Source organism: Schistocerca serialis, chromosome 10 (assembly GCF_023864345.2).
Source record: "Schistocerca serialis cubense isolate TAMUIC-IGC-003099 chromosome 10, iqSchSeri2.2, whole genome shotgun sequence".
Classification (NCBI taxonomy): Eukaryota; Metazoa; Arthropoda; class Insecta; order Orthoptera; family Acrididae; genus Schistocerca; species Schistocerca serialis.
In genome coordinates, this window is record NC_064647.1 from 20,001 (window position 1) to 35,736 (window position 15,736).

A 15,736-nucleotide genomic window follows, 5' to 3' on the forward strand; every position below is an offset into this window, starting at 1 on the left:
TCCAGCCGACGTGTCTCCAAGGGTCTATTGCTGCCTCGGGCACCATATGGTCGCACACCTGTGAGTCTAGATTTTCGAATCCGACGCGAAACAGATAGTTAATTGTAACGTTCAGGGCATCCTAATGACGATGGAACACTCAAATTGCGTCGAGATTCAATACATCTTCCTCCAGCCGACTTGTCTCCATGGGGATATTGCTGCCTCGGACACCTTATGATCCGTCTCCTGTGAGTTTAGATTTTCGAATACGACGCATAACTGATAGTTAATCGTAACGTTCATGGCCTCGTAATGACGATGGATCACTCAAATTGCGTCGAGATGCGATACATCGGCTACCAGACGACTTGTCTCCTAGGGCCTATTGTTGCCTGTGGCACCTAATGGTCTTTCTCCTGTGGGGCTAGATTTTCGAATCCGACGCAAAACTGATAGTTAATTGTAACGTTCAGGGCCTCCTAAAGAAGATGGAACACTCAAATTGCGTCGAGATTCAATTCATTGTCATCCAGCCGACTTGTCTCTAAGGGGATATTGCTGCCTCGGATACCATATGGTCTGTCTCCTGTGAGTTTAAATTTTCGAATCCGACGCAAAACTGATAGGTAATTGTCACGTTCATGGCATCCTAATGACGATGGAACACTCAAATTGCGTCGAGATTCAATACATCGGCCACCAGCCGACTTGTCTCCAAGGGTCATTTGCTGCCTCAAGCACCATATGGTCTCACTCCTGTGAGTCTAGATTTTCGAATCCGACGCGAAACTGATAGTTAATTGTAGCGTTCAGGGCATCCTAATGACGAAGGAACACTGAAAATTCGTCGAGATTCAACACATCGTACTTCAGCCGACTTGTCTCCAAAGGTCTATTGCTGCTTCGGGCACCTTATGGTCGTCCTCCTGTGAGTCTAGGTTTTCGAATCCGACTTAAAACTGATAGTTAATTGTAACTTTCAGGGCCTCCTAATGACGATGGAACACTCAAATTGCGTCGAGATTCAATACATCGTCCTCCAGCCTAACTGTCACCAAGGGGATATTGCTGTCTCGGGCACCAAATGGTCCGTCTCCTGTGAGCCTAGATTTTCGAATCCGACGCAAAACTGTTAGTTATTTGCGACGATCAGGGCCTCCTAATGAGGATGGAACACTCAACGTGCGTCGAGATTCAATACATCGTCTTCCAGCCGACTTGTCTCCAAGGGGATATTGCTGCCTCGGGCACCTTATGGTCCGTCTAATGTGAGTCTAGATTTTCGAATCCGACTCGAAACTGATAGTTAATTGTAACGTTCATGGCCTATTATTGACGATGGAACACTCAAATTGCGTCGAGATTCAATACATCGTCCACCAGCCGACTTGTCTCCAAGGGTATATTGCTGCCTCGGGCACCTTATGGTCGTTCTCCCGTAAGTTTAGATTTTCGATTCCGACGCATAACTGATAGTTAATTGAAACGTTCAGGGCCTCCTAAAGACGATGGAACACTCAAATTGCGTCCAGATTCAATTCATCGTCCTCCAGCCGACTTGTCTCCAAGGGGATATTGCTGCCTCGGATACCATATGGTCTGTCTCCTGTGAGTCTAGATTTTCGAATCCGACGCGTAACTGATAGTTAATTGTAACTTTCAGGGCCTCCTAATGACGATGGAACACTCAAATTGCGTCTAGATTCAATACATCGTCCTTCAGCCGACTTGTCTCCAAGGGTCTATTACTGCCTCGGGCTCTCGGGCTCTCACTCCTGTGAGTCTAGAATTTCGAATCCGACGCGAAAATGATAGTTAATTGTAGCGTTCAGGTCATTCTAAGGTCGAAGAAACACTCAAATTGCGTCGGGCTTCAATACATCGTCCTTCAGCCGACTTGTCTCAAAAGGTCTATTGCTGCCTCGGGCACCTTAAGTTCATCCTCCTGTGAGTTTAGATTTTCGAATACAACGCATAACTGATATTTAATTGTAACGTTCAGGGCCTCCTAATGACGAAGGAATACTCTAATTGCGTCGAGATTCAATACATCGTCCTACAGCCGACTTGTCTCCAAAGGTCTATTTCTGCTTTGGGCACCTTATGGTCGTCCTCCTGTTAGTCGAGATTTTCGAATCCGACGCAAAACTGATAGTTAATTGTATCTTTCAGGGCCTCCTAATGACGATGGAACACTCAAATTGCGTCGAGATACAATACATCGTCCTCCAGTCGACTTGTCTCCAAGGGGCTATTGCTGCCTCGGGCACCGTATGGTCCGACTCCTGTGAGTCTAGATTTTCGAATCCGACGTGAAACTGTTAGTTAATTGTGACGATCAGGGCCTCCTACTAACGATGGAACACTCAACATGCGTCGAGATTCAATACATCGTCCTCTAGCCGACTTGTCGCCAAGGGTCTATTGCTGCCTGGGGCACCATATGGTCTGTCTCCTGTGAGTCTAGTTTTTCGAATCCGACGCATAACTGATACTTAATCGTAACGTTCAGGGCCTCGTAATGACGATGGAACACTCAAATTGCGTCGAGATGCAATTCATCGTCCTCCAGCCGACTTGTCTGCAAGGGGATATTGGTGCCTCGGGCACGTTATGGTCCGTCTTCTGTGAGTCTAGATTTTCGAATCCGACGCGAAACTGATAGTTAATTGTAACGTTTAGGGCTTCTTAATGACAATGGAACACTCAAATTGCGTCGAGATTCAATACATCGTCCTTCAGCCGACTTGTCTCCAAGGGGATATTGCTTCCTCGGGCACCTTATGGTCCGTATTCTGTGAGTCTAGATTTTCGATACCGACGCGAAACTGATAGTTAATTGTAACGTTCAGGGTCTCTTAATGACGATGGAACACTCAAATTGCGTCGAGATTCAATCCATCGGCCTCCAGCCGACTTGTCTCCAAGGGTCTATTGCTGCCTGTGGCACCTAATGGTCCGTCTCCTGTGAGCCTAGATTTTGGAATCAGACGCAAAACTGTTGGTTAATTGTGACGATCACGGCCTACTAATTACAATGGAACTCTCAAATTGCGTCGAGATTCAATACATCGTCCTCCAGCCGACTTGTCTCCTAGGGCACATTCCTGCCTCGGGCACCCTATGGTCATGCTCCTGTGAGTCTAGATTTTCGAATCCAATGCAAAACTGTTAGTTAATTGTTACGTTCATGGCCTCCTAATGATGATGGAACACACAAATTGCGTCGAGATACAATACATCGTCCTCCAGCCGAATTGTCTCCAAGGTCATATTGCTGCCTCTGGCACCATATGGTCCTTCTCCTGTGAGTCTAGACTTTTGAATCCGACGCGAAGCTGATAGTTAATTGTAACGTACAGGGCCTCCTAATGACGATGGAACACTCAAATTGCGTCGAGATTCAATACATCGTCCTCCAGAAGACTTGCCTCCAGGGGGATATTGCTGCCTTGGTTGTTCTCCTGTATGTCTAGATTGTCGATTCCGACGCAAAACTCATAGTTACTTGTAACGCACAGGGCTTCCTAATGACGATGGAACACTCAAATTTCGTCCAAATTCAATACACCGTCCTCCAGCCGACTTGTCTCCAAGGGGATATTGCTGCCACGGGCACCTTATGGACGTTCTCCCGTAAGTTTAGATTCTCGATTCCGACGCATAACAGATAGTTAATTGAAACGTTTAGGGCCTCCTAATGACGATGGAACACTCAAATTGCGTCGAGATTCAATACATCGTCCTCCAGCCGATTTGTCTCTAAGGGGATATTGCTGCCTGGGGCACCATATGGTCCGTCTCCTGTGAGCCTGAATTTTCGAATCCGACGCAAAACTGTTAGTTAATTGTGACGATCAGGGCCTCCTAATGACGATGGAACACTCAACGTGCGTCGAGATTCAATACATCGTCCTCTAGCCGACTTGTCTCCAAGGGTCTAATGCTGCCTCGGGCACCTTACGGTCCGTCTCCTGTGAGTTTAGATTTTCGAATCCGACGCATAACTGATAGTTAATCGTAACGTTCAGAGCCTCGTAATGACGATGGAACACTCAAATGGCGTCGAGATTCAATACATCGTCGTCCAGCCGACTTATCTCAAGGGGTCTATTGCTGCCTCGGTCACCTTATGGTCGTTGTCCTGTGAGCCTAGATTTTCGAATCCGACGCGAAACTGACAGTTAATTATAACGTTCAGGACCTCCTTATGACGATGGAACATTCACATTGCGTCGAGATTCAATACATCGTCCTCCAGCCTAACTGTCACCAAGGGGATATTGCTGTCTCGGGCACCAAATGGTCCGTCTCCTGTGAGCCTAGATTTTCGAATCCGACGCAAAACTGTTAGTTATTTGCGACGATCAGGGCCTCCTAATGAGGATGGAACACTCAACGTGCGTCGAGATTCAATACATCGTCTTCCAGCCGACTTGTCTCCAAGGGGATATTGCTGCCTCGGGCACCTTATGGTCCGTCTAATGTGAGTCTAGATTTTCGAATCCGACTCGAAACTGATAGTTAATTGTAACGTTCATGGCCTATTATTGACGATGGAACACTCAAATTGCGTCGAGATTCAATACATCGTCCACCAGCCGACTTGTCTCCAAGGGTATATTGGTGCCTCGGGCACCTTATGGTCGTTCTCCCGTAAGTTTAGATTTTCGATTCCGACGCATAACTGATAGTTAATTGAAACGTTCAGGGCCTCCTAAAGACGATGGAACACTCAAATTGCGTCCAGATTCAATTCATCGTCCTCCAGCCGACTTGTCTCCAAGGGGATATTGCTGCCTCGGATACCATATGGTCTGTCTCCTGTGAGTCTAGATTTTCGAATCCGACGCGTAACTGATAGTTAATTGTAACTTTCAGGGCCTCCTAATGACGATGGAACACTCAAATTGCGTCTAGATTCAATACATCGTCCTTCAGCCGACTTGTCTCCAAGGGTCTATTACTGCCTCGGGCTCTCGGGCTCTCACTCCTGTGAGTCTAGAATTTCGAATCCGACGCGAAAATGATAGTTAATTGTAGCGTTCAGGTCATTCTAAGGTCGAAGAAACACTCAAATTGCGTCGGGCTTCAATACATCGTCCTTCAGCCGACTTGTCTCAAAAGGTCTATTGCTGCCTCGGGCACCTTAAGTTCATCCTCCTGTGAGTTTAGATTTTCGAATACAACGCATAACTGATATTTAATTGTAACGTTCAGGGCCTCCTAATGACGAAGGAATACTCTAATTGCGTCGAGATTCAATACATCGTCCTACAGCCGACTTGTCTCCAAAGGTCTATTTCTGCTTTGGGCACCTTATGGTCGTCCTCCTGTTAGTCGAGATTTTCGAATCCGACGCAAAACTGATAGTTAATTGTATCTTTCAGGGCCTCCTAATGACGATGGAACACTCAAATTGCGTCGAGATACAATACATCGTCCTCCAGTCGACTTGTCTCCAAGGGGCTATTGCTGCCTCGGGCACCGTATGGTCCGACTCCTGTGAGTCTAGATTTTCGAATCCGACGTGAAACTGTTAGTTAATTGTGACGATCAGGGCCTCCTACTAACGATGGAACACTCAACATGCGTCGAGATTCAATACATCGTCCTCTAGCCGACTTGTCGCCAAGGGTCTATTGCTGCCTGGGGCACCATATGGTCTGTCTCCTGTGAGTCTAGTTTTTCGAATCCGACGCATAACTGATACTTAATCGTAACGTTCAGGGCCTCGTAATGACGATGGAACACTCAAATTGCGTCGAGATGCAATTCATCGTCCTCCAGCCGACTTGTCTGCAAGGGGATATTGGTGCCTCGGGCACGTTATGGTCCGTCTTCTGTGAGTCTAGATTTTCGAATCCGACGCGAAACTGATAGTTAATTGTAACGTTTAGGGCTTCTTAATGACAATGGAACACTCAAATTGCGTCGAGATTCAATACATCGTCCTTCAGCCGACTTGTCTCCAAGGGGATATTGCTTCCTCGGGCACCTTATGGTCCGTATTCTGTGAGTCTAGATTTTCGATACCGACGCGAAACTGATAGTTAATTGTAACGTTCAGGGTCTCTTAATGACGATGGAACACTCAAATTGCGTCGAGATTCAATCCATCGGCCTCCAGCCGACTTGTCTCCAAGGGTCTATTGCTGCCTGTGGCACCTAATGGTCCGTCTCCTGTGAGCCTAGATTTTGGAATCAGACGCAAAACTGTTGGTTAATTGTGACGATCACGGCCTACTAATTACAATGGAACTCTCAAATTGCGTCGAGATTCAATACATCGTCCTCCAGCCGACTTGTCTCCTAGGGCACATTCCTGCCTCGGGCACCCTATGGTCATGCTCCTGTGAGTCTAGATTTTCGAATCCAATGCAAAACTGTTAGTTAATTGTTACGTTCATGGCCTCCTAATGATGATGGAACACACAAATTGCGTCGAGATACAATACATCGTCCTCCAGCCGAATTGTCTCCAAGGTCATATTGCTGCCTCTGGCACCATATGGTCCTTCTCCTGTGAGTCTAGACTTTTGAATCCGACGCGAAGCTGATAGTTAATTGTAACGTACAGGGCCTCCTAATGACGATGGAACACTCAAATTGCGTCGAGATTCAATACATCGTCCTCCAGAAGACTTGCCTCCAGGGGGATATTGCTGCCTTGGTTGTTCTCCTGTATGTCTAGATTGTCGATTCCGACGCAAAACTCATAGTTACTTGTAACGCACAGGGCTTCCTAATGACGATGGAACACTCAAATTTCGTCCAAATTCAATACACCGTCCTCCAGCCGACTTGTCTCCAAGGGGATATTGCTGCCACGGGCACCTTATGGACGTTCTCCCGTAAGTTTAGATTCTCGATTCCGACGCATAACAGATAGTTAATTGAAACGTTTAGGGCCTCCTAATGACGATGGAACACTCAAATTGCGTCGAGATTCAATACATCGTCCTCCAGCCGATTTGTCTCTAAGGGGATATTGCTGCCTGGGGCACCATATGGTCCGTCTCCTGTGAGCCTGAATTTTCGAATCCGACGCAAAACTGTTAGTTAATTGTGACGATCAGGGCCTCCTAATGACGATGGAACACTCAACGTGCGTCGAGATTCAATACATCGTCCTCTAGCCGACTTGTCTCCAAGGGTCTAATGCTGCCTCGGGCACCTTACGGTCCGTCTCCTGTGAGTTTAGATTTTCGAATCCGACGCATAACTGATAGTTAATCGTAACGTTCAGAGCCTCGTAATGACGATGGAACACTCAAATGGCGTCGAGATTCAATACATCGTCGTCCAGCCGACTTATCTCAAGGGGTCTATTGCTGCCTCGGTCACCTTATGGTCGTTGTCCTGTGAGCCTAGATTTTCGAATCCGACGCGAAACTGACAGTTAATTATAACGTTCAGGACCTCCTTATGACGATGGAACATTCACATTGCGTCGAGATTCAATACATCGTCCTCCAGCCGACTTGTCTCCAAGGGGATATTGCTGCCTCGGGCACCTTATTTTACTTCTCCTGTGAGTCTTGGTTTTCGAATCCGAGGCAAAACTGATAGTTCAGTACCTCCTAATGAGGATGGAACACTCAAATTGCGTCGAGAATCAATACATCGTCCTCAAGGCGACTTGTCCTCAATCGTCTATTGCTGCCTCGGGCTCCTTGTGGTCGTTCTCCTGTGAGTCTAGATTATCTAATCCGACGCAAAACTGATAGTTGTAACGTTCAGGGCCTCCTAATGACGATGGAACACTCAAATTACGTCGAGATTCAATTCATCGTCCTTCAGCCGACTTGTCTCCAAGGGTCTATTGCTGCCTCTGGCACCTTATGGTCGTGCTCCTGTGAGTCTAGATTTTCGAATCTGACGCGAAACTGATAGTTAATTGTAACGTTCAGGGCATCCTGATGACGATGGAACACTCAAATTGCGTCGAGATTCAATACATCGTCCTCCAGCCGACTTGTCTCCAAGGGGATATTGCTGTCTCGGTCACCTTATGGTCGCTCTCCTGTGAGTCTAGATTTTCGAATCCGACGCAATACTGATAGTTAATTGTAAAGTTTAGGGCCTCCTAAAGACGATGGAACACTCAAATTGCGTCGAGATTCAATACATCGTCCTCCAGCCGACTTTTCTCCAAGGGTCTATTGCTGCCTCGGTCACCATATGGTCGGCTTCCTATGAGTCTAGAATTTCGAATCCGACGCAAAACTGATAGTTAATTGTAACGTTCAGGGCCTCCTAATGACGATGGAACACTCAAATTGCGTCGAGATTCAATACATCGTTCTCCAGCCGACTTGTCTCCAAGGGGATATTGCTGCCTCGGTCACCTTATGGTCGGTCTCTTGTGAGTCTAGATTTTCGAATCCGACTCGAAACTGATAGTTAATTGTAACGTTCAGGGCCTCTTATTGACGATGGAACACTTAAATTGCGTCGAGATTCAATACATCTTCCTTCAGCCGACTTGCCTCCAAGGGTCTATTGCTGCATCGGGCACCTTGTGGTCGTTTTCCTGTGAGTCTAGATTTTCGAATCCGACGCATAATTGATAGTTCATTGTAAAGTTCAGGACCTCCTAATGACGATGGAACACTCAAATTGCGTCGAGATTCAATACATCGGCCTCCAGCCGACTTTTCTCCAAGCGGATATTGCTGCCTCGGGCACCTTATGGTCGTTCTCCGGTGAGTCTAGATTTTCGATCCGACGCCAAACTGATAGTTAATTGTAACGTTCAGGGCTTCCTAATGACGATGGAACACGCAAATTGCGTCGAGATTCTATACATCGTCCTCCAGCCGACTTTTCTCCAAGGGGATATTGCTGCTTCGGGAACCTTAATTTCCGTCTCCTGTGAGGCTAGATTTTCGAATCCGACGCAAAACTGATAGTTAATTGTAAAGTTCAGGGAATCCTAATGACGATGGAACACTCAAATTGCGTCGCGATTATATACATCGTCCTCGAGGTGATTTGTCTCCAATGGGTCTATTGATGCCTGTGGCACCTAATGGTCGTTCTCCTGTGAGACTAGATTTTCGAATCCGACGCAAATCTGATAGTTAATTGTAACGTTCAGGGCCTCCTAATGACGATGGAGCACTCAAATTGCGTCGAGATTCAATACATCGTCCTCCAGCCGACTTGTCTCCAAGGGTCTATTGCTGCCTCGGGCACCATATGGATCGTCTACTGTGAGTCTAGATTTTCGAATCCGACGCAAAACTGATAGTTAATTGTATCTATCAGAGCCTCCCAATGACGATGGAAGTGCGTCGAGATTCAATACATCGTCCTCCAGCCGACTTACCTCCAAGGGTCTATTGCTGCCTCTGGCACCTTATGGTCGTGCTCCTGTGAATCTAGATTTTCGAATCTGACGCGAAACTGATAGTTAATTGTAACGTTCAGGACATCCTAATGACGATGGAACACTCAAATTGCGTCGAGATCAATACATTGTCCTCCAGCCGACTTCTCTCCAAGGTGATATTGCTGCCTCGGACACCGTATGGTTGGTCTCCTGTGAGTCTAGATTTTCGAATACGACGCAAAATTGATAGTTAATTGTAAAGTTCAGGGCCTCTTAATGACGATGGAACACGCAAATTGCATCGAGATTCAATACACCGTCGTCCAGCCGACTTGTCTCAAGGGGTCTATTGCTGCCTCGGTCACCTTATGGTCGTGGACCTGTGAGTCTAGATTTTCGAATCCGACGCGAAACTGTTAGTTAATTATAACGTTCAGGGCCTCCTTATCACGATGGAACACTCACATTGCGTCGAGATTCAAAATATATCGGCCTCCAGCCGACTTGTCTCCAAGAATTACTTCGAGCAGATAGAGAACCAACTCGTGAAGCTAACGTTTTAGATCTCATAGCAACAAATAGACCGGAACTTTTCGACTCCGTGAATGTAGAAGAGTGTATCAGTGATCATAAGTCAGTGGTTGCATCAATGACTACAAGTGTAATAAGATATGCCAAGAAAGTAAGGAAAATATATTTGCTTAACAAGAGTGATAGGGCACAAATCGCAGAATATCTGAGTGACCACCATCAAACGTTCATTTCTGAGGAAGAGGATGTGGAACAAAAATGGAAAAAAATTCAGAAACATCGTCCAGTACGCCTTAGATATGTTCGTACCGACTAAGGTCCAAAGCGAGGGGAAAGATCCACCGTGGTATAACAATCATGTACGAAAGGTACTACGGAAACAAAGAAAGCTTCATCATAGGTTTAAGAGTAGTCGAATCATAGCTGATAGGGAAAAGCTGAACGAAGCGAAAAAGAGCGTAAAGAGAGCAATGAGAGAAGCATTCAACGAATTCGAACATAAAACATTGGCAAACAATCTAAACAAGAACCCTAAAAAGTTTTGGTCATATGTAAAATCGGTAAGCGGATCTAAATCCCCTATTCAGTCACTCGTTGACCACGATGGAACCGAAACAGAGGACGAACGAAGAAAGGCAGAAATACTGAATTCAGTGTTCCGAAACTGTTTCACTGCGGAAAATCGTAACACGGTCCCTGACTTCAGCTGTCGCACGGACGCCAAAATGGAAAATATTGAAATAAACGATATCGGAATTGAAAAACAACTGCTATCACTTAGTAGCGGAAAAGCATCCGGACCAGACGAGATACCCTTAAGATTCTACAGTGATTATGCTAAAGAACTTGCCCCCTTTCTATCAGCAATTTATCGTAGATCGCTGGAAGAACGTAAAGTACCTAGCGACTGGAAGAAAGCGCACGTCGTTCCCATTTTCAAGAAGGGTCATAAATCAGATGCGAATAATTATAGGCCTATTTCGCTTACGTCAATCTGTTGTAGAATAATGGAACATGTTTTGTGTTCTCGTATTATGACGTTCTTAGATAATACAAATCTCCTTCATCATAACCAACATGGATTCCGCAAACAGAGATCATGTGAAACTCAGCTCGCCCTATTTGCCCAAGAAATTCACAGTGCCGTAGACACTGGCGAGCAGATTGATGCCGTATTCCTGGACTTCAGGAAGGCATTTGATACGGTTCCGCACTTACGTTTAGTGAAAAAAATACGAGCTTACGGAATATCGGACCAGGTTTGTGATTGGATTCAGGATTTCCTAGAAGAAAGAACACAACATGTCATTCTTAACGGTTCAAAATCTGCAGATGTAGAGGTAATTTCGGGAGTACCGCAGGGAAGCGTGATAGGACCTTTATTGTTTACAATATACATAAATGACTTAGTTGACAACATCGGTAGCTCCGTGAGGCTATTTGCAGATGACACGGTTGTCTACAAGAAAGTAGCAACATCAGAAGACTCGTACGTACTCCAGGAGGACCTGCAGAGGATTAATGCATGGTGCGACAGCTGGCAGCTTTCCCTAAACGTAGATAAATGTAATGTAATGCGCATACATAGGGGCAGAATTCCATTCCAGTACGATTATGCCATAGGTGGTAAATCATTGGAAGCGGTAACGACCGTAAAATACTTAGGAGTTACTATCCGGAGCGATCTGAAGTGGAATGATCACATAAAACAAATAGTGGGAAAAGCAGGCGCCAGGTTGAGATTCATAGGAAGAATTCTAAGAAAATGTGACTCATCGACGAAAGAAGTAGCTTACAAAACGCTTGTTCGTCCGATTCTTGAGTATTGCTCATCAGTATGGGACCCTTACCAGGTTGGATTAATAGAAGAGATAGACATGATCCAGCGAAAAGCAGCGCGATTCGTCATGGGGACATTTAGTCAGCGCGAGAGCGTTACGGAGATGCTGAACAAGCTCCAGTGGCGGACACTTCAAGAAAGGCGTTACGCAATACGGAGAGGTTTATTATCGAAATTACGAGAGAGCACCTTCCGGGAAGAGATGGGCAACATATTACTACCGCCCACATATATCTCGCGTAATGATCACAACGAAAAGATCCGAGAAATTAGAGCAAATACGGAGACTTACAGGCAGTCGTTCTTTCCACGCACAATTCGTGAGTGGAACAGGGAAGGGGGGATCAGATAGTGGTACAATAAGTACCCTCCGCCACACACCGTAAGGTGGCTCGCGGAGTATAGATGTAGATGTAGATGTAGAAGGGGATATTGCTCCCTCGGGCACCTTATTTTCCTTCTCCTGTGAGTCTAGGTTTTCGAATCCGAGGCAAATCTGATAGTTCAGTACCTCCTAATGAGGATGGAACACTCAAATTGCGTCGAGATTCAATACATCGTCTTCCAGCCGACTTGTCTCCAAGGGTCTATTGCTGCCTCGGTCACCATATGGTCGGCTTCCTATGAGTCTAGAATTTCGAATCCGACGCAAAACTGATAGTTAATTGTAACGTTCAGGGCCTCCTAATGACGATGGAACACTCAAATTGCGTCGAGATTCAATACATCGTCCTCCAGCCGACTTGTCTCCAAGGGGATATTGCTGCTCGGACAGCATATGGTCCGTCTCCTGTGAGTCTAGATTTTCGAATCCGACGCAAAACTGATAGTTAATTGTAACGTTCAGGGCCTCCTAATGACGATGGAACACTCAAATTGCGTCGAGATTCAATACATCGTCCTTCAGCCGACTTGTCTCCAAGGGTCTACTGTTCCCTCGGCCACCATAAGGTCCGTCTACTGTGAGTGTAGATTTTCGAATCCGACGCAAAACTGATAGTTAATTGTATTCATCAGAGACGCCCAATGACGATGGAACACTCAAATTGCGTCGAGATTCAATACATCGTCCTCAAGGCGACCTGTCCACAAGGGTCTATTGCTGCCTTGGGCTCCTTGTGGTCGTTCTCGTGTGAGTCTAGATTATCTAATCCGACGCAAAACTGATAGTTGTAACGTTCAGGGCCTCCTAATGATGATGAAACACTCAAATTGCGTCGAGATTCAAATCATCGTCCTTCAGCCGACTTGTCTCCAAGGGTCTATTGCCGCCTCGGGCACCATATATTCCGTCTCCTGTGAGTCTAGATTTTCGAATCCGACGCAAAGCTGACAGTTAATTGTACCGATCAGAACCTCCCAATTACGATGGAACACTAAAATTGCGTCGAGATTCAATACATCGGCCTCCAGCCGACTTGCCTCCAAGGGTCTATTACTGCCTCGGGCATCTTGTGGTCGTTCTCCTGTGAGTCTAGATTTTCGAATCCGACGCAAAACTGATAGTTAATTGTAATGACGATGGAACACTCAAATTGCGACGCGATTATATACATCGTCCTCCAGCCGACTAGTCTCCAAGAAGATATTGCTGCCTCGGTCACCTTATGGTCGTCCTCCTGTGAGTCTAGATTTTCGAATCCGACGCAAAACTGATAGTTAATTGTAACGATCAGGGCCTCTGATGATGGAACACTATCATTGCGTCGAGATTCAATACATCGTCCTCCAGCCGATTGTCTCCAAGGGTCTATTGCTGCCACTGGCATCTTATGGTCGTCCTCCTGTGAGTCTAGATTTTCGAATCCGACGCGAAACTGATAGTTAATTGTAACGATGAGGGCTTCCTAATGACGATGGAACACTCAAATTGCTTCGAGATTCAATACATCGTCCTCCAGCCGACTTCATCAAGGGTCTATTGCTGCCTCGGGCACCTTATGGTCGTTCTCCTCTGAGTCTACATTTTCGAATCCGACGCAAAACTGATATTTAGTTGTAACGTTCAGGGCCTCCTAATGACGACCGAACAAACAAATTGCTTCGAGACTCAATACATCGTCCGCCAGCCGACTTGTCTCCGAGGGGATATTGCTGCCTGGGGCACCTTATGGTCCGTCTCCTGTGAGTCTAGATTTTCGAATCCGACGCGAAACTGATAGTTAATAGTAACGTTCATGGCCTCCTAATGACGATGGAACAGTCAAATTGTGTCGAAATTCAATACATCGTCCTTGAGCCGACTTGTCTCCAAGGTTCTATTGCTGCCTCGGTCACCTTATGGTCGATCTCCTGTGAGTCTCGATTTTCGAATCCAATGAAAAACTGATAGTTAATTGTAACATTCAGGGCCTCCTAATGACGATGGAACACTCAAATTGCGTCGAGATACAATACATCGTCCTCCAGCCGACTTGTCTCCATGGGGATATTGCTGCCACGGGCACCTTATGGTCCGTCTCCTGTGAGTCTAGATTTTCGAATCCGACGCGTAACTGATAGTTAATTGTAACTTTCTGGGCCTCCTTATGACGATGGAACACCCAAATTGCGTCGCGATTCAATTCATCGACCTCCAGCCGATTTGTTTCCAAGAGTCTATTGTAGCCCCGGGCGCCTTTTGGTCGTTCTCCTGTGAGTCTAGAATATCGAATCCGACGCAAAACGTATAGTTAATTGTAACGTTTACGGCCTCCTAATGTCGATGGAACACTCAAATTGCTTCGAGATTCAGTACATCGTCCTCCAGCCGACTTGTCTCCAAGGGTCTATTGCTGACTCTGGCACCTTATGGTCGTGCTCCTGTGAGTCTAGATTTTCGAATCCGACGCATAACTGATACTTAATTGTAAAGTTCACGGCGACCTAATGACGATCGAACACTCAAATTGCGTCGAGAATCAATACGTTGTCCTCCAGCCGACTTATCTCCAAGGGTCTATTGCTGCCTCGGGCACCTTATTGTCGTTTTCCTTTGAGTCTAGATTGTCGAATCCGACGCAAAAGTGATAGTTAATTGTAATGTTCAGTGCCTCCTAATGCCGATGGAACACGCAAATTGCGTCGCGATTCAATACATCGTCCTCCAGTCGATTTGTCTCCAAGGGTCTATTGCTGCCTGTGGCACCTAATGGTCGTTCTCCTGTGATTCTAGATTTTCGAATCCGACGCGATACTGATAGTTAATTGTAACGTTCAAGGCATCCTAATGACGATGTAACACTCTATTTGCGTCGAGATTCAATACATCATCCTCCAGCCGACTTGTCTCTAAGGGGTTATTGCTGCCTCGGGCACCATATGGTCCGTCTCCTGTGAGTCCAGATTTTCGAATCCGACGCAAAACTGAAAGTTAATTATAACGTTCAGGGCCTCCTAATCACGATGGAACACTCAAATTGCGTCGCGATTCTATTCATCGTTCTCCAGCCGACTTGTTTCCAAGGGTCTATTGTTGCCCCGGGCGCCTTTTAGTCGCTCTCCTGTCTAGTTTATCGAATCCGACGCAAAACTCATAGTTAATTGTAACGTTCTCGGCCTTCTAATGACGATGGAACACTCAAATTGCCTCGAGATTCAATACATCGTCCTCCAGCCGACTTGTCTCCAAGGGTCTATTGCTGCCACTGGCATCTTATGGTCGTCCTCCTGTGAGTCTAGATTTTCGAATCCGACGCGAAACTGATAGTTAATTGTAACGATCAGAGCCTCCTATTGATGATGGAACACTATCATTGCGTCGAGATTCAATACATCGTGCTTCAGGCGACTTGTCTCCAAGGGTATATTGCTGCCTCGGGCACCATATCGTCGTTCTCCTGGGACTCTAAATTTTCGAATCCGACGCAAAACTGATAGTTAATTGTAACGTTCAGGGCCTCCTAATGACGATGGAACACACAAATTGCTTCGAGATTCAATACATCGTCCTCCAGCCGAATTGTCTCCAAGTGTCTATTGCTGCCTCTGGCACCTTATGGTCGTGCGCCTGCGAGTCTAGATTTTCGAATCCGACGCGAAACAGATAGTTAGTTATAACGTTCAGG